General features: G+C 38.5%; 1 protein-coding gene across 5 annotated transcripts in view; it reads left to right on the forward strand.

Moving 5' to 3' along the window:
- The window catches only part of TAFA2 (TAFA chemokine like family member 2), a 416,091-nt gene that overhangs the window by 207,621 nt on the left and 188,890 nt on the right, over nucleotides 1-19,580 (forward strand). The gene's annotated exons all lie outside the window — the stretch shown is intronic.

A 19,580-nucleotide genomic window follows, 5' to 3' on the forward strand; every position in this document is an offset into this window, starting at 1 on the left:
TGCCCTGAAATTTTTAATTCATGAAATCATTCAAATGTTTAAAGAAGAATAGACATATGTTCTTGGATGGGGGAGGTAGGGTCATGAAATTGTCAACTTTCTCCAAATTAACATGTGTTTAATGCAATTTCAATGAGAACCCCATCAGATTTTTAAAAAACTATATAAACCAATTTTATAGCTACTTCTGATAGAAATAGCCTCTTTGAAAGGCCTTTGGAAAAATTTAGAATTGCAGTGTTGGGAACTTTTACTATAGAAATAAAATGACCTGCATATAAGTAAATATTTATTATGGTGGTCTGCTCTCTTGAAAATCAGAAAATAAAGCACCCATCAATAGGGTATATATATCTGTACTTTGGAATACTATACAACCATTAAAAACAAACTATTAGATTTATACTGGATAATTTAGAGGGATTTCCATGAGGCATTATTGTGTGAGAAAGAGAAGTTTAATAATGTGACTCAATTTTAATAAAACAGTGAAAAGGAAATCTATCTGTACATACATTTCTGTGCATGATGTATGTGTATATAGGATTGTATGAGACCAGGTTGCTAATCTAGGTTAGCTGAGGAGCACGGGCGGGGTCGTGCTGTGGGTGGAGGCTGGAGAGACGGGTAAAGGAGAAGGGGACGTGGGAAGATATAAGCAAAACGCAAAGCAAGGAAAGAAGATTGCCCTTCCCAAAGGTGTGAATCATATTCATGCATTTGTGCGTATCTATATATAGGTATAACTTAAATGAAAAACAGTAACAAACTAAAGAAGAAATTATCAAGATGTGACTGAGAGAATGGTACTAACAGGTAACCAGAAATTTGCCTACATTTGCAAGTCATTTGTGAATTTAATATCTTATTTTTGTAACAAATTACTTGCGACCCACCTCAAAACTTGTCACAGTTATAAATCATTATTTAGAGCAGGGCTTCCCCAAGTTTTTCATCTCACAGCACATGTAGGAAATGATACTGGCTCAGAACACTAGGGTCGTGGGGCGGCAGTTTGAGCTTAGCCCAGACATGCCCAAGGTCTCTGCACTCCTGACGGCCACGTGCTCTGCAGGCCCGGGTAGAAAGGCCCTGTGCCAGAGGTCTAGAGAGTTAAAAGTGTGTGTGGTTATTCAGAAGGCTGTAACCTCTCTTTTAAGGATAGATTACTTTCTATTTTACTTAAGCAGGAATCTTATTGTTACATATGGATTATATTAGTGCAAGCTAAGTTTTTAAAAAATTGAGTAACAAATCCTTGTGTTCTGTAGCCCCAATTTCTCCTTTGGGTGGAATGTTCTGAAAACAGGCATTGCACGAATGCTAAAGAGAGAGATGTCTATAGTTCACTCATTCATTTTATTTTATTTTTAAATTAAATTTATTGGAGTAACATTGGTTAATAAGATTATATAGGTTTCGAGTGTACATTTCTGTGATACATGACCTGTATATTGTATTGTGTGCCTACCACCCACTCAAATCATTTTCTGTCATCATGTATTTGGCCCCCTTTATCTCATTCATTCTTAATATTTATTTTTTCTAGAATTATCTTTTGAATTTTGTCTTTCCAGTTAAACATAGAATTTTGCTGTGAACACTCTACTATAATCATGTTTTTCAAATGTCTCAACCAAGTTTGCTTTCTCTTGTGAGTTACAGAGAACCTGACTATAATGGTTGAGTTTTTCTCACATAAAGAGAAGTTTGGAGGAAGTAGCCCAGAGTTGCATCTACAGTGCCACATTTTCATCAGCATCCTAACCTCTGTCTTTCTGTTCTCCATCTTTAGCTTGTGGCTTTAATCCCGAATGGTCACAATTGGGACTCATTGCATTCAGGAAGGAAGTGATGGAAAGAGGCAGTTACCTGTATCAGAAAAATGAAAACATTCTCAAAACTTTCCAGCAGACTTTCCTTTCTGTATTGTTGTTCAGAACCATGCAATATGTCCTGCCCAGCAGCAAGGGAGATTTGAACTTTCAGCTGGATACATGGTGATAAAACTCTTCGACCAAATTTTAGTTAGGCTCCCCCGAGCCCTTGTTTAGATTAGGCCTCTCCTTTGGCTCCCATCCTGTCTTGGCCTGTCCAGCCCAAGGAATCCTGCCAATCAGTTTAGGGAGATACTCCCTTCCCTTGGTATCTGATCAAGTTCCTCATCCCCCATCTTTGATGATAAGCCTTTGGTTTGTCTTTGGCAAGAGTCTTATCAGGTCAGTTTAGCAAGAATTCTCTTACCCTCGATGTCTCCTCTCTGTAATTTTCTACCCACTTGACTCCTCAAACTATAAATCCCCAGCTGTCTTTGCTGTATTTGGAGTTGAGTCTGAGCTCTGTCCCCCATTATAATATCTCTATTGTGATAGTCTTGGATAAAGCCTTCTTTACCATTTTAACAAGTGTCAGAATCATTTTTCCTTTAACAATGGCCAATCTGAACAGAAGTAGGATTCTGTGAGCTAAGGAGAGATGAGTTGATTATGAGGAAGCAACGAACAGTGCCCGTGACATCAAAGGTCTACTGATGCTAAAAGTGAGTCATTTGCGTTTGAGGAGCCAGTGTGACATGGGGCCTCGGTCCTCGTAAGTTTGGGTTCACATTTAACTTCCATCTCTGCCAGTGATACACCTAGAGATTCAGTAAAATGAAGCTTGTAAAACTTTCTACCTACATATTTTGTAGAAGTATTTGTGCAGTTTAATTAGCTAATGGTTATAAAGTGATTTGAAGAAAGTTGCTGCAGATACTTAATGCTTTGTTAGCTAATGTGCAAATAATTTTACAAACCTGGATAACTGTCAAGTGATTAAAGGCAAATGAACTGTAGATGCTGTTATGTGAGTTCCGTTAGTGTTCTTCAGAAGTTGACACACCCATTGAGGAAAAGAGCGGATCTCCTACTGTTCTGAAATGGCTTTTGAAAAATCCTTACTTCTTTTTAAAAATCTCTTTCACCATCTGCTGGTGAAAGAATTGAGATGGCTGCCTGTGAACTTAGCAATTACATGTGCTAATATAGTAGCAAGAGAAAATGATTATCACACCTGTTTTTTAAAAGCAACAACAAACTAAACAAAATTCCTCTACCACCCCTAAACCAGAAACACCATCTGGTTTTCTGTGAAAACAAATTTTCAGATTCCTTAAAAAAAAACACCAACTACATTTTCAGGTGTTGTTATGTACACTGAAAATTACCTCATTTTACCCTTCTTAATTCTTAGAGAAATTGGGGTCTCGAGGCATAACGTCATCCAGCCAGTATTTTTGTGCCTTTTTCCCTCCTCCTTTTTGGATTTTGAAAAGATGGTGGAAGGGACAAAACATGATTGTGAAAGAGTTGTTCCATCTCATTTTGTCAGTGAAATCCTTAATCCACTTACAAAAGACAAGGATTATGTATTTGTCTCAATTTAATAAGTATTAGTGTATGAAAATTAACATGTAAAGCCAATAAAGGGATAAATTGCTAAATGATTCTTTACTTTACAAAAGAATCTGCTGAGACAGAATGCAATCAAGTGGAGTCCTTTGACCCTGACATAGGTTACTGAAAATCTTTAGCAAATGTAGGACAAAAACGTTACCAAAAAAATCTAGCTAGCATTCATTCATTAGTGGGCTGCTAGGACCTAGTGTTTTGATAAATGTTACTTGTGTGTTATTGTCTACCTCAAAATCTCATGTTTTCATCTTAACAGGGAAATCGTAATAGAGACTAAATTCAAAAATTTGTATATATTTTTGAGCTATTAAATTTTAAAATCACTAAAATTATATCATGAAATTGGGGACATTATGAGAGTTTTCTGGCACCAGGAAAATTGGTAAAAATAAAATCACCATATGTGCTTGATTCGGCTTAATCATATCCACCACCGCACTGTCCATGTAATGATGTGAATTAAGCAATTTGTTAGATTCATGGATTTCCAATTTCATAGTCCTTTCCAGGAAAACTCAGCCCTCCTCTTGACTATGTATTAAATTAAAAATTAATTTGATATACATTTTGATTAAGCTTAATTTTTCTGGAAACATTCATTGTATGAGGCAAACATAGAATAATATTGTGCTCTGGTTTTTCATCTAAACGATATTGTAAACATTATATGCCTAACCAATCTATGTTAATGCCTTCTCGAAATTAAGCAATGAATATCGGCTCGCAAGTTTATAATCCAGATATTATTTTATTACTCCAATAATATAGGGAATTTAAGACACTGTTTTTAGTATAACTAATCTTATTTCTGGATAGCACAGTCTACTACACCAAGATCCTCAATATATTCTTTATAGGGGTGATGGAATGTGCATACTCAGGAAGGGTTATATTACCTTAATACCTGGTAAGCTTCCTAGAGTTATAAAGTAAATGAAGACTTCAGGTTAATAAATCTTTTCTGTGGTTTAATGACTTCATACAGGTCATTGAACCCCGAAATGGGGCTTGCTGTGAGAAAAAGTTCCTGAAGTGGAAATATCTGTGTGGTAATGCAATAGTTGGCTGTTTTTTGGGGTATGTTCTAATTTCCGATAAAGTTGCTTGGTATCATTCATATACGTGTTTCCCTTTTTGCACAAAATTTGAAATTACATTTAACACTGTGATCAGTAGTTCACCCAAATAGAATTGAGCACCATTTGGACAAAGTACCGTAAAGGATGCTGATGACCTTCTTGTCCACTTTGTTCACCAAAGTCACAGTGTCTCGCCAGCCCGGCCCACCTCACGCATATATCCCTAAGCAGTAATTCCACAGGTATTTTTCCCATGTGTGTCAAGTTCTCCCACTGCAGGGTGCTGATAGATGGGTTGGGTCAGAAAGCGAGTAAATGCTGACTCTGCTCTTCAGGGGAAGGGCACAAGGAATAGGTAGCGATGGTCTCCTGGATGAATTTTAGATACCTGGAAGCTGCTGGGAGGAACAGGTGGCCCCAGGGATGTGCAGTGAACAGGTGCTCAGGGTTGCTATGGCCTTAGACCCTGGCAGACCTGGGATGGAGGCCTCTGGGTTGTGCAAGCCCGAACTTGCTATCCCAGAGTCTTCCAGCCCCTGGAAGGCTAAAGATGCTATAGATTTCCTGCTGACACATGCACGGTTCACTCCGTGTTGTCTGGCCCTCAATGCCTCTCCTGTGCGCCTTTGGGCCGCAGGCCTTTCCCCCCACACCTGGCAAGGCCTCTAGGGCGAGGGTCGGGGTGAGCCGTCCATGAGCACTGGGGTTTGTGTGATAGGTGGTGTGAGCCAGACTCCTCATGGGTGAGGCTGGGATGAGGGACTGCAGACCCCAGGGCACTCAGGTGTTTCTCTTCTCAGGACTCCCCTCCCTGTCTCTTAGATCTCTAGAGATCCTTCAAGAGGGGGCCTGTTCTGGGAAAAGTGGCCAGTTCCCCCAGTTTCTGCATGGCCCCTGATGTTCAGTGCATCTCAGCCCATCCTCTCCATGACCCTCCATCATGACACAAAAAACAGAAAACAAAGTTTATTATAAAGTTAAACTAGGAACTTTATGTACATAGAAAAAATGCTGATAGACATTGGTCAAATCTATGCTGTGTATGAGAGCACCTTTCTTTTTTAAAAGCAATTAATTTGAATTTCTATATTACAAACTCCAAGTGCTACATAATATAGATTATGTATTTGTCTCAATTTAAGAAGATTAGTGTATGAAAATTAACATGTAAGGCCAATAAAGGGATACATTGCTAAAGAATTCTTTACAAAAGAACCTGCTGAGACAAAATGCAATCAAGTGGAGTCCTTTGACTCTGCCTGACCCCGCTCCTTCCAAAGATAAATGTTCTTAGAATCTTGACCGGACTTTATTTTTAACACTATTAGTTTTTATTAGTAGCTCTGTAGTTGCTTCAAATTCATACTTTAACTTTAGCATCTCAGTTAAGTTGATTTCTAAACCCTTATTTCTAAAAAAATTAGGTAATGGTAGACTTAAGAAAATACGTACCCTTTTAATATGCTTTTCAAAAATTGTCCATTAGTGACTTGCCATCAGTGTTTGCCTTGTCTCTGTGCCTATTTTTGTCACACTTTGCTCTGTCCTCTCTGTGTCCTTGTGATGGATGAAAGGATGACTTTCTGTGGCACTAAATTTGTCCAAACATGCCCGGGTGTTTTTCTGAAGGAAGTTAGTCCAGGTTGCGGGGAGACACAGAGGTAGGCTCCCCAACTGTACAGCAATCTTGAAACTTATATCCTGTGTGTTACTCACAAATACCTTCTCAGCTGAAGCCACTGCTTATTAATCATACACTTTTTAAATGTATACGCTAAAGTCCCACGGAAGTGTAGCAAATAAATGATGATGGAGTCTGTGAGAAATGTGAATTACCCAGTGAGTGATTGACAGTCGTTAATAGTCTCAGGGAAAAGCTGAATCAAAGCTGCATCTCATTTGTTCTTACCCTGCAATGTAACTTCACTGAAATTACACCTTTCTGAGGTAGTGTTATTCAACTATTTTCCTGATTTGAAAGCTAGTGTTGGCTTGTACCTACTTTGCAAGGGATTAGTATCTTTTGCATTTAACTTCCTGTTACAAAGATCTGTAATTCAACTGAAATAAGCACCTGAAAAATACAGAGTAGGTGGATGGTAGTAATACAAAGTTTTAGGGCTTTTTTTTTAAAGGGCATGTAATTTTTTTCTTTGGGAAATGCAAACAATGCGTTTGCACAGTGCTCTCAGGAGGAGGCAGCGGGTTCTCAGACGCTGGACTGGCTGAATCATTTATTGCTTCTCTTGACCTCCCGAAGAGCCGCATTGCTCCCTGGAGAAAATGATAACCAGGAGGAGATGAGATGAAGATACACTTTATAGTTTTATTTTAAGTAAATTTTTGTGGGTCCTATTGACTGTTAAAGTCTAGGTAGACATCGGCCTTGCCTTGTAGCAGTACCCTGGTACTGCTTGTTCCAGCAAAACTGCCAGCCTGAGCCCCCCACTATCTTCCAATGCATCTTTGCCTTGGCTTATGCTGTGTTTAGCATACGACGCTTCCCTTACTGTTTCTACTTGTCACAATTCTTACTCTTTGAGGCCTACTTAAAATATCACTTCCTATATGAATCTCTTCTTATCTCCTTCACCAGATATGTTCTTTCCCTCTCATTTGGACTCCTATAATTTATTTGTTCCTCTCATGAACATGTATATTCTTCCTTATCTGTTATTTATTTCTACTCCTGTCTCAATTTTCCCCATGAAATACTGTAAAGTTCCTGAAAACAGAGGTCACATATTATTCATATTTAAGTACCCAACCAACAGAACTTTAGGCATGGTCATTAAATAAAACTTGTGTATAGATCCATACATCTAATAGCTCTAGAAGATTCCTTTCTATTAACCTTTTTTTTTTTCTTTTCCACTTAAGTTACTTGTGAAAGACATAGCCGTGTGCTTTTCAGGATAAAATGACACGCTTAAAAATTGGTCTTGGTTCTCTGGGCTGTTTTAACAGGTCACAACCTTTCTGTTTTTACAAAATATAAAAGAGGAGAAATAATCTAAAAAATTTCATCTTGGGTGCAAAAATAGGCACTTCTTTATATGGCCACATATATAATCACATATATAAAATCATATATATATATATAACCACACACACACACATACAATTACATATTTAGTCAGGGAGCTCACCTGATTCTGAGACATGTAAATGATTTATCTTAAACTCTCATTTATCTCACAAATTTTCTATAGCTTTAGATATGCAATTTTTAAGGCAATAAAAATAATCCTAGAGATTAACCAATTGTAAACTATGGGGTAGATACATGAGGTATATATGTGTACATAAAAATTAAAAAATCAGCTGCTTTTTCTTTTCTATAAACAGTGAAGTGCAAGTATTGTGTTTCTGAAAGTCTTTCTATTTCCAATAGGCTGGTCTCTGCAAGTTCTTGAAAGTTTTTTGTGTTGATAACAGGAAGGTAAGTATTTAACTCCTAGAAATCTAAAGAATAAAAGTCAATTTGCATTAATTAAAATAACCATTAAAACAGGGAATAAAAATATAAAACCTCTGAAAGGGGCATGCAAAACAATTTGGGGATGGAAAAAACTGATATAATCCTTTAGTATTTAAATTTTGGCTTTTTATAGTATTTTTTTTTTTTTTTTACTGAAAGTCTCATAGCTTCTTTATTATCAGAGAAAAATAATTATCTAATGACAATATCAAAATATTGACTGACAAGTTGGACACTTGTATGTTAGAGAGTCTGGTGGAAAATGGGTAGCACAGATACCTATCCTGGCTCTGTCTGCCTGCCTTCCTGTCAGTCATCATCTAAATAGATGGTAGCATTTGCAGGGACTTGGGACTAGAAATGTGCACACAAGAAGAGAAGCGGAAAAATATGTAGGTGTAGAAATGAGAAATATATTTTTTGACAATCCATGTTTCTCACCACTTAGCCAGCAGTAACACCAGGAAGAAGTCAAATTGCTACTCCGGGTTTGGCCATATTGGTTAGTACATTGCTTAAGGTGCTTTGCATTTTTACTCAAGTGTCTATTACTTAAGCTATATTTAACTTTTTCCCCTTATAAGGTGAATATTGCAGTTTAGAGAAATCTCAGGCTGAAGCCTTAAACATTAAGATAAAGCAGTTTCCACAGTAGGTACACGTAGTGATTAGTGTGGGAGCGATATGCCTGAATAATTCCTGCATTTTGAAACTGGGGTGGTGATTACACAAATCAGAATCCTAGGGTTGTGGCATATTTGAAGTAGGAGAGTAGTTGAAAGACTGTTTAGAGGTGGTGATGAATGACAAAATTGGAAAAGCAGTGACATGGCAAGGTGACAATTCTCAAAGTTAACAAACTGGCTATATCTGTGTAGTATGGCAGAAAGTGGCCTGGATGTGAGTCCGGTTAATACTGTTGCATGACCTTCAACAAGTAGCTTAAGTTCTCGGGGTCTCTGTTTCTCTCTTTGTAACATGAGAGGGGTGTAAATGGCTTCTAGGACTCCTTTTATTTTTAACATTCTATGAAGCCCTGGCTGGGTAGCTCAGTTGGTTGGAACATTGTCCTGATACACCAAGGCCGCAGGTTCGATCCCCAGTCAGGGCACATACAAAAATTAACCAATGAATGCATGGATAAGTAGAGAAACAAAATCAATGTTTCTCTCCCTGCCCCCTTCCTCTCTATCTAAAAAAAATAAATCAATAAAAAATGAATTGGGGACCTGGGAGTTTAAACTGTAGGAGCAGGGTGAGTTTGGGGAGGTGGGCAGTGGCAGATAATTTGGAGTTCAAGATCCCTTTATCCTTAAGAGGCACAAGGGAAGGTTATCCCAGCGTCCTGTTTCAGGCAGACTTTATTTCCTTCGGACAGTTCTTGACTACATAGAGCCTACCTTTCATTAACCATTATTTTATTTTAATCCATCCACTTACAGTGTAGGGTTTTATTTTAACCCCTACAGTTATAGCTTGAGCTAAATCGAAAATCAAGTATTTAACCTTTTTCTTATGTTCAGATTTGTATTTACAGCCATTCAGAGTTAAAGCCAAGCAGACGGCGCCTGGTGTAACTCTCGTTTGTGTCATGCCTTCTCTTCCATTGCTTCCCGGCATTGCAGGCGCTTAACACAGGAGCAAAATTAAAACCAGTTTATTTCAGCTCTCAGCCCAGAGACTCCTCTACTCATTTGCAGAATCAGAAAAGCCAAAGGGCCAAACTCTAAAGATTTATTTAAAGCTAGAGTACCTTTGGAAAACAAAACATTTTTTTCTATTGTCAAGTCATAGTCTTGGACACGGAAATAATAAAATCTAAGTAGCATTTTGTCAGGACTTTGCTGCCCATTTTCAAATAGATATTTATTTTGAGCAATAAGCAACATTCTGAAAAAAAGTGAATATAATATGTATATAATACATACCCACACTCACATTTTATTATTTAGCATACACTTTCCGTATGCCAGGCACTGATCTGAGCAGCTTATATATGTTAACTTATTTCATATTCATTTCAGATATGGGATCCCTTTGCCAATATACTTATACATGGATTTATTAGTTAATTGACTTCATGAAATATTTTTGTTTTTAGCTAATATACCTTCTTGGGTATACCTCATATATGATACAGGTATTCAACATAAATTATCTGAATATTTTATTAAGAGGAAGTAAGGTATAATAAACATTGATACAATCACATATTACTACCAAGAGTCCCTGTGGCTCCAAATCCTATTCTGTGGGTGTCCTCACCTCGTAGAGGCCTGAAGGAGTCGGTGTGTCCTTGTGGATCATCCTTCATAGGTGCCATAGGAGCGCGGCTTTACCGACAGTCGCCCTGTGGCTGAACCTGTGGCACATCTTTAGCTGCATGTATTGATTGCTGGACTTACTTTGAAATTCATAGTATATACCTCAGTGTCATCTGGAGGAGGAAAGGGTGACTACATGTCCTTTGTGACACCATCTTTTCCACTCTCTTTCCTTCGATGCCCTTCATCTCTATTCCGTCTGTAGCTTTTTTTTCCAGACATGAAGTCACCAAGGCTTTCCCATGGGGTTCTGACCTCCCCCCAGCTCTCTGATGGTTTGTTTAATTTTAATCTCACATCTAGCGGCCAGCTGTAGAATTAGAGCCGCCATACTAATACATACCTGTGTTCATTTATTGCAGAAATACCAATTGATTCTCTATTTGTTATTTTCAGCCTATAATGTTTCCTGGGTGGGGGATAGTCCATGTTGCTGATATTTCTTCTTTTCAAAACATCAGACTTCTTTTATTTAATCATTTTGTTACAAAAACCTTTCTAAAATAAATTATACAATTGCCTGTAAAAACATATAATTTGTGCTGTTCTTTAGCCAGCTGTTTGCCAAAGTCACTCTTCCTTTGTGCTGTGCGGCCCCTGGAGGGAAACGCACGGGGCCAGGCTGCCTGCTGCTGCACCAGACCTCCTGCTTGCTGCTCGGCCGGTTCTTCCGACTTCCTTTCTGTTGACTCTCACTTCAGCAAGTCTCCTCTCGCAGCTTCCTTTTCTCAACCCTTAGCTTTTAGTATCTAATTTGCAGCCCTGGTCATCTGTGGCAAAACTGTAGTCTAGGAAAACCAGAAGAACACACTTGCTAAATCGTTTCGCCAACAAGCAGTCAGTAGGCTCCAGTCCAAAGAGGGTTGGTGGTGGAGAGCTGGCTCAAAGCCCGTGTCTGCTGCCCTAGCTCTATGGCATGTATTTATTCTTTGCTTTTCCATTCCTGTTGGCTGGCTTCCTACTATCTACTGGGCATTGTAATAGGTTCTTATTGTAAAGCAGAGAGAAGACAGACGTGGCACTTCATGGAGCTACCAACCTAGTATTAGAAAAATACCCAGAAACAATAAAGTTACCATTCCCAAAATAAAAACAAAACAAATCACATATCTGATAAAGAATTAATATTTAGAATATATGAAGAACTCCTATAGCTCAACAATAAAAAATTCCAATAACCCCAATAAAGAATGGGCAAAGGATATAAATATTTTTCCAAAAATGGTATACAAATGGCCAAGAAACACATGAAAAGGTGCTCAACATCTCTAATCATCAGAGAAATGCAAGTCAAAACCACAGTAAAATATTACCTCACACTTATTATGATTATCATTGGTCTACTTTAAAAAAAAAAAAAAGGAAATAAGTATTGTGGATTTGGAGAAATTGGAAACCTTGTGCTTTATTAGTGGCACTGTAAAATGGTGCAGCTGCTATGGAAAACAGTATGGAAGTTCCTCAAAAAATTAAAAATAGAACTACCATATATGATCTAGCAATTCCACTTCTGGGTATATACCCCAAAACAATTGAAAGCAGGATCTTAAAGAGATACTTGGAGACCCATGTTCACAGCAGCACTCTTCACCATAGTCAGGAGGTGAAAGTAACTCAAATGTCCATCAACAGATGAATAGATAAACAAAATGTATAATGAAATATTATTCAGCCTTAAAAAGGAAGGAAATCCTGTCACCTGTTGCAACATGAATGAACCTCAAGGACATTATGCTAAGTGAAATAAAGCCAATCACTAAAAGACAAATACTGTATTATAGCACTTACATGAGAGGTATCTAAAGTAGTTAAGTTCATATGAAAAGAAAGTAGAATGGTGTGGCTACCAAGGGCTGAGGGGACAGGGAAAAGGCCACTTTGTTATTTAATGGATATAGAGTTTCAGTTTTGCAAATGAAAGAGTTCTGAAGATGTTTTTAACAGTAGTGTAAATCAACACTCCTGAAGTGTACACTTAAAAATGAACCAGGAGAGCTGGTGGTATAGTTCCAGTGTGAGTCCAAAGACCTGGGATCCAGGAGTGCTGATGGTGTAAGTTCCATTGATAGCTGGCCGTCTGGAGACCCAAGAAGAGCTGATCTTTCAGTTGAGTCTGAACACATTCTTTGGTGATCTTATCCAGTCTTATAACTTTAAATATTACCAACATCTTTTTTTTTTTAATTTTATTATTGTTTAAAATATTACAGATGTCCCTTTTTATTATCAACATCTTGATGACTCCCAAATTTGAATCTCTTAACACAGACCATTCCCTGAGCTCCAGTCTACTCCACCACCTGCTGTGACGACTAATACACAGCTCCAGTATAAGGCATCTAAATTTCCTGATTTCCCACCAACAAGTTCTGCCAGTCCTCTCCATCTAGGTCAGTGGTAACTCTGTCCTTCCAGTTGCTGTGGGCAGAACCTTGGCATCATTCTTGCCACCTTTCTTTCTCTTACACCCTCTAATAAATCTATCAGCAAATCCTCTTGGCTCTCCTTTCAAAATTACATCCCAAATCTAACCACTTCTCATCACTTTTTTTTCCTATTACTATCCTGGTCTAAACCACCATCATTCTTATCTAGATAATTGGAATAGCCTCCTGATTGCACTCTACACTCTCACTCTTGCCCAGCTTAGTCTATTCGCAGCCCAGAATCCACAACATGATACTTTTACAAATCTCCAATGGCTTCCCATGTCTGAATAAACGCCACAGTTCTGATAATGGCCTCACAATTCTGTGTACCTCTCTGACCTGATTTCCTGCCTCCTGTCCTCCTTTCTGGGCTTCTTAGCCTCTGGGCTATTCCAGGAACATGAGCCAGGCTGCTGTGTCAAGGCCTTTGCACTCACAGTTCCCTTGGTCTAGCTCCCTCTTTCTATATTCTGCACAACTGCTGTGCTCTTTTCAGGCCTTTACTTAAGTGTCACCCTTTTAGGGAGGCCTTTCCTGACCAGCATGTCCATTGCTAGCTTAACTGGCACCTCTGTGTAAATGAGAAAGTGGCACCTACCTGGGGGCATGGCTCTATAGCTGACCCATGAATAAGCAGGTAAGCTGCTGGGCTACCCATCTAAAGATGATTGGGGCACATTGTAACCTATGTGATTGTCATTTCTGGAGCAATCTGCCTGGAGTCAGTTTTATGCAAAGGAAAAGGCCCCCTTCCTCTAGGCAGTATTCAGCCTCCACGAGCCCCCTAAGCTAGACAGCTTTGTGTAGTGTTCAAAATGCACAGTGTTGAGTTGAGGCCCTCGTGACTCCTCTTCTCACCTCCCTGGACACATCTCCCTGTCTCCTTTCTCATTTTATTTTTCTCCATAGTGTCTCCCACTATCCCGGAAATGAAAATGTGGGGCCTCTTGTTAGAAGTGTTAATAATTTCAAGACTGCAGCAGAAAAGTGTTAAGGGAAGCGCAGGTCCTTCTGAGCTCAGGGCCCTGTGCAGTTGCACAGGGTGTGTGCCCATGAAGCTGGCACTGCCATCATTTGGAATACTATATATTTTACTTATTTATTGTATTACCTGTCTGTCTTCTTAGACTTGAATATAAACTCAATGGGGCCTGTTCCATTCTGTTGTATCTGTGGCAGCTAGAACAGATTATTTGTTGAATAAATGAATGTGCTAAGCACTAGGCTATAGGCTTTAAATATATTATCTCCGAAGCCAATTTCACAGATGAGAAAGCTGAGTAAGACAACACTGTTAAATCTGTTGTCATATGGCTGCGTGGGTGGGGGCAGGTAAGCTGTGCCATTTAGAAAGAATGAGATACTAAGGCTCAGGGAAATTTTGTAACTGCCCCAAGAGTGAATGTCTCAGTGCCAGAGTGTGAATCTTTTTCTCTGGATCCTTCTTCAAGGCAACAACTTATTTTTGGCTCCTTTGCTTGGAGTGGGTGAAGGGAACAGTCGCTCCAGGAGAGGCAGCCACCAAATGTATTTTGCTGTTTTCTCTCCTTTTACTTGAAAATGCCCTTGATGATAACATTACTTTTTTTTTTTTTTGGTATCTCATAAATCATCCTGTTGGCTCCACAAAAAAGTCTGTGAAATAGACAGAAATTGTTCTTTCCTACCTTATAGATGTGGAATTTGAAAACCAAGTCCGCTAAGATCATGTACCTTAGTGAAGAGTAGGGCTTCCGAACCCCAAGTTTTTTGTCTCTGATTCTCTTTGTTTTGATCAAAAGTTGACCTTTAAAAATGATTCTTTTAACTTATTGCAAATTTCTTTTTTTGATAAATGTTTACCACTTTTCTATTTCTATGTAATGAATATGCTGAAGAATGTCATTATTTTTCTTAAAGCAGAGATTTTTGTTAAGCTGCATAAATCCCATAATGAAAGTAAGTGTATATCAGTAATTAGAGTTTCTGATACATTAGGTGGAGTTTTAAATTGGTGTGGTATAGCACATTCAATACTTGAAGAGGTGTTTATAAACTTACAAATAGCTAGATGAACTATTGCATTGATTCGGGGATTAAATGGCAATCCAGTCTTGGTGGCTTTTGATGAATTAGAGCATGATGAAGTTTTCTGGAGAACTATGATATAGGCTGTTGCTTATGATAAATTTCTATCAATTGAGAAACAGATTGTATTTCTGGGAAAGGTAGCTTGAAATATTTCTTATCGTTTTGGAACTTGGGTGTCTTGGCATTCACTATTGAATAATTAATTCTGGATAATGTTGTCAGAAGCCAGACATTCTAAAAATAAAACATGCTCTCAAAATTTTTTCAGGGTAAGGAATGTTAGTAAAACATAGCACTTCGCATCTCAGTTTCTCATCTGGATTCAGTTGATGGTGCTATATGGTCAATAATTTGTTATTTCATATACTCATGACAGGCTCAGTTGATGTTTATGAATTTAGTCAAGTGAGCTCTTTTTTTTTTTTCATTAATCTTACATGATCTGAGATATATTTTGTAAATGAAGTATATTTCCCCAAAAGTTCTATGTATGTAAACAGAATCACACACTAAATGTCCTAAAAAAGTGGTTATTTAAAGAAATCTTTTCAAGAAGTAGAGACTCTTGCAAGATCACTCTACTTCATTTATTTAGCTTTTGGTCTAGGTACCTCTCTCATTACTTTCCCGAGTTAGCTATTAGGTTCACTACGTGCTAAATGGCAAGAGGGACAGTGTGGAAGGTTCTCCCCAGAGAGACTCTCGCTTAACTCCAGTATATGAAACACAGCCTGTGAGATGCAGGGAAGTATCTCTGTCAAGTGTCACAACAGCATGAAGAAATATCTAGAGAACGAGAGGTCAGTTGATCTCTGCTTTGAGGCAGGGTTTTCAAAGGCAAATGAGCATCCAGTTGGTATATATTTGATGGTCCCAAGGGTTTCTCTTATATCCCATCTCAGAGTGCAGTTTAGGGTGAAAAAAAATGCAGGCAGTGATTTATCACCCTCATATAACAGTCCAGTTCCTTTCTGAGGTGCTGAATGTGATTTTCGTTGCTGTTTGGACTCAACATTAATTCCTGATGAGAAGATTGCTTACCTTCAGCACCTACATTAATTAGTGTCATTAGTGCTGGTGAGCGTTAGGCTTCAATCCTCAGTTATGAGTCTCTGAGCTCTTCTGAAGGGGAGTTTTGTGACCTTGGGTCGCTGTCAGCGCACCTCTTGAAGTCTTTCTGGTCAGACTAGAGCTGCTGGTTTTCTCCTCTCTCTGACAGGTATGGACTTGTTTCAGCCCACTCCATGGGTTTTTGGTTAGGGGGTTTCTGGGAAACGATATTTATCTGACAGTTTGGGGCTATGTAGGAACAGGATTTAGGGTGGTGAATTTATTTGGATTTAATTTACTTGGGTCCCAAGGATTTATTTTACTTTTAGGTTTTGAAGTACGTTGCATAAACCAGGGAGAACAATTATATTTTAAGTACATAATGAGCACTGGGCAGTTCTTAGCTGTGAGACCTTGAAGAAATTACTTAACCTTCCTAAAGTCAAATTAGATGCTAATTTGTCTGGCAGAACCCTGCCTCAAAGCAAGGAATGGAATTTCCTGTACCTGTCCAGTTTTCTCCTTGCTGTTTGTTCCACTTAACAGGGATACTATCCTATTAAATAACCTCCATGTTGTAGAGTTTCAAAATGAGATTTAGAAATAACAATGTGCATGTGCTTAGCACAGCCTAGACTATAAAGCATTCAATGAAAGGTTATTGTTATTGTAACTATATATCTGCTACTATTACAATGGCTGCTATTAAATTATTTTGAATAGTTTTAGACTAATAAACAGGTAAGGGCTTGGATTAAAGTTTTGCACCAGGAACTTTATATATATATATATATTATTTTATTTAATCCTCATGACAAACTAGTGAGGTAAATATCACCTCCCAGTACATAAATGTGGAAACTATAGCTCAGTGCTACTAAGAATATTTTTGTGAAGAAAATTTAAGAGATGAAAATGGAATTTGAATTCAATCTGTTTGATCCCAAATTCTGTGTTCCTTCCTGGATGCCATGAAGCACCATTGGTACATCTAGAAATGAAACAAATTCAGGTCAGCCGACACAGACTCCTTCTTGCATTAGCACAAGTGTCTCCATTACCTTCACCCCCATGCGTCTTTTTCACAATGTAAAGTAGTTTGGGGAACTTCAAGCTCAGATGGATAAACTCAATTTTCTACTAACTTCCATGGTTGCCTTTAACCCCGCTCAGCTTTCATAGTTTCCAAGTCCCAGGAGACAGCAGCTTGTGGCCTAAGGAAGCTCCATTTAATGTTTGACATGGTGGTCCCATGATGCAGCAAGTCTATCACACAGAATCATTTCCAATGGACTTTCATAAAATATTAAGGAATCAACTCTCTGCCAGGAAGAGGAAGGATATGGAAGGTTAATGGAACCACGTGGGTGCAGAAAATCTAGAGCCCTATTGAACAGAATGGAAGTGTGTTGGGGGCCTGTGCTGGGGCATTAATGATGGGGGGTGTGTGTGGTGACTCTGCTTTCCAGGCCATACCACCACCTGCTTTTCACTTTTCACCTCTCTGGCTACTTCATTTCCCAGCCTCGGAAAACATTTGTTATTACCGCTCTCACTCATGGGTCACCACCTTCAAGTTTCCTTTCAAAACTGGAACACAAGTGGAAAAGGAAAATAACATTGTATCATGTGCACCACAGCCCCTTGTCATTTGCTGCAAAGGGCACCATCCCTAATGGGACCCGTGGGCTGCATTTGCGGTGACCCTGCCGAGACCATCCCCCAACAGGGAAATCCACAGACCTCCTCCCTTTCCAGTACCATTTGGGTGTTCTTCGTTTATGTATGTGAATAATAGACATTATTATACTACTTTGGATAACAGAATTCATTTTCTGGTACAAAATTTAATTTGAAATGAGTGATGATTTATAATGTTATTTGATGTAGCTGAGATTAAAAAAGTAAAGGTATGAGGTGAAGAAGGAAATTTATGCTTAGGTGTAATATTTGCAAGAAATGAAAACATTGGTGAAGCAGAATTGTCTTCAAATATATTTTTTTGGAGCCAAGCAAGAGTCCTATATACAGGATTTTGATTATCTATAGAAATTCCCTGGCACAAACCTGATACAAAAATTGGTTTGCTGTATATTACTTTTTGCGTTCCAGAAGATTTCCCAAAGAAGATAATTAATTTGATAAAGTTGCTATACAAGCCCGCTGTGCATTTAAAAAACAAAAACCCTTGTAACTTTACAAAATGACCGTGGCCACCAGGGACATATGCAGCTAGAGTTAAATATAAGACCTTCCATACTGGAGATTCAAATAGCTTATTTCTCTTTAGTTTTTTGAGACTACTAAAAGAAGCAGAGCAGAGCCAAGATTTTGTGTTATGTAGTTTTACATAAGACCACAGGTAAGCTGCAACAAAAATGACATGGTAGGAGTGTATATCCCTCTTTCATGGCATTCATATAATATGCTTATTACAGAGAGACATTACAAGGTACCCAATTTCACAGCAGCTGGACAGTGCTAAATGCTCCCACAGCATTAGGTCAGGCCTTGTGCCCTCTTTATTACATTGATTCAAATTGGAGTACTACAGTATTTGCCTCTAAAACTAAAGTAAGTATTTTTATGTATTAGATGAACCAAGGTTTCTAAGATTTCCAATTAAATACAGGCATCTAGCGGGAGGATTAATTTTGGTGTGCTTATAGCAGGAATTAATTTTGAGAGCTGTAAGACAACACATAGAATGGATCAGACTTCCCAGTAATCCTAAAATGGGAAAAAAAGATAATATACTTTAATCTGAATGCCTTATGAAACACTAGCTATTTATGATAATGATTGCACCGCTGGTGGCATGAGGAGCAAAACGTGTTGAAAGCGTTTTAAAGTTATAGCTACTTTGTCACGTAGTAAAGGGAAATACAACAATTCCCCCTTATCCATGGGGGATATGTATCAGGACCCCCAGTGGATGCCTGAAACTGCAGGTAGTACTGAATTCTATAGATCGTGCTTTTTTCCTATACATACATAACTATGATAAAGTTTAATTTATAAATTAGGCACAGTAAGAGATTAAAAACAACAAATAATAAAATAGAATAATTATACTGTAATGAAAGTTATGTGAATATGGTTTCTTTCCCTCTCTCAAAATATCCTATTGTATTCTATGCACAGCATGGGTATGCTGGACAAAGGGGTGATTCGCATCTTGGGTGGGACAGAGCAGGACAGTGCGAGATTATATCATGCTACTCAGAATGGCTCACAATTTAAAGCTTATGCATTGTTTATTTCTGGAATTTTGCACTTAATATTTTTGGACCGCAGTTGAACATGTGTAACTGAAACCTCAGATAAGGGGGGGACTACTGTCAGTGATCTCTCATCTGTCTGTCTCGGTATTTATTTTATCTAACCCACTATCACTAGGTTGAAGTGGGAGACAAGTTCTCACTGTGTTCATGAAGATTTTGGCATCACAGCCCAGTGAGTGTGGCTCAGTGGTTGAGCATCGACCCACGCACGGGGAGGTCACAGTCAGATCCCTGGTCAGGGCACATGCCGGGGCTGAGGGATCGATCCGCAGTAGGCGGTGTGCAGGAGGCAGCCCATCAGTGATTCTCTCTCATCATTGATGTTTCTCTCTCTCTCCCTCTCCCTTCTCTCTGAAATAAAAAAAACCATATATATATATATATGTATTATATATATTATGTATTAGATGA

The sequence above is a fragment of the Miniopterus schreibersii genome, assembly GCF_964146895.1.
Source record: "Miniopterus schreibersii genome assembly, chromosome: 2".
Lineage (NCBI taxonomy): Eukaryota > Metazoa > Chordata > Mammalia > Chiroptera > Miniopteridae > Miniopterus > Miniopterus schreibersii.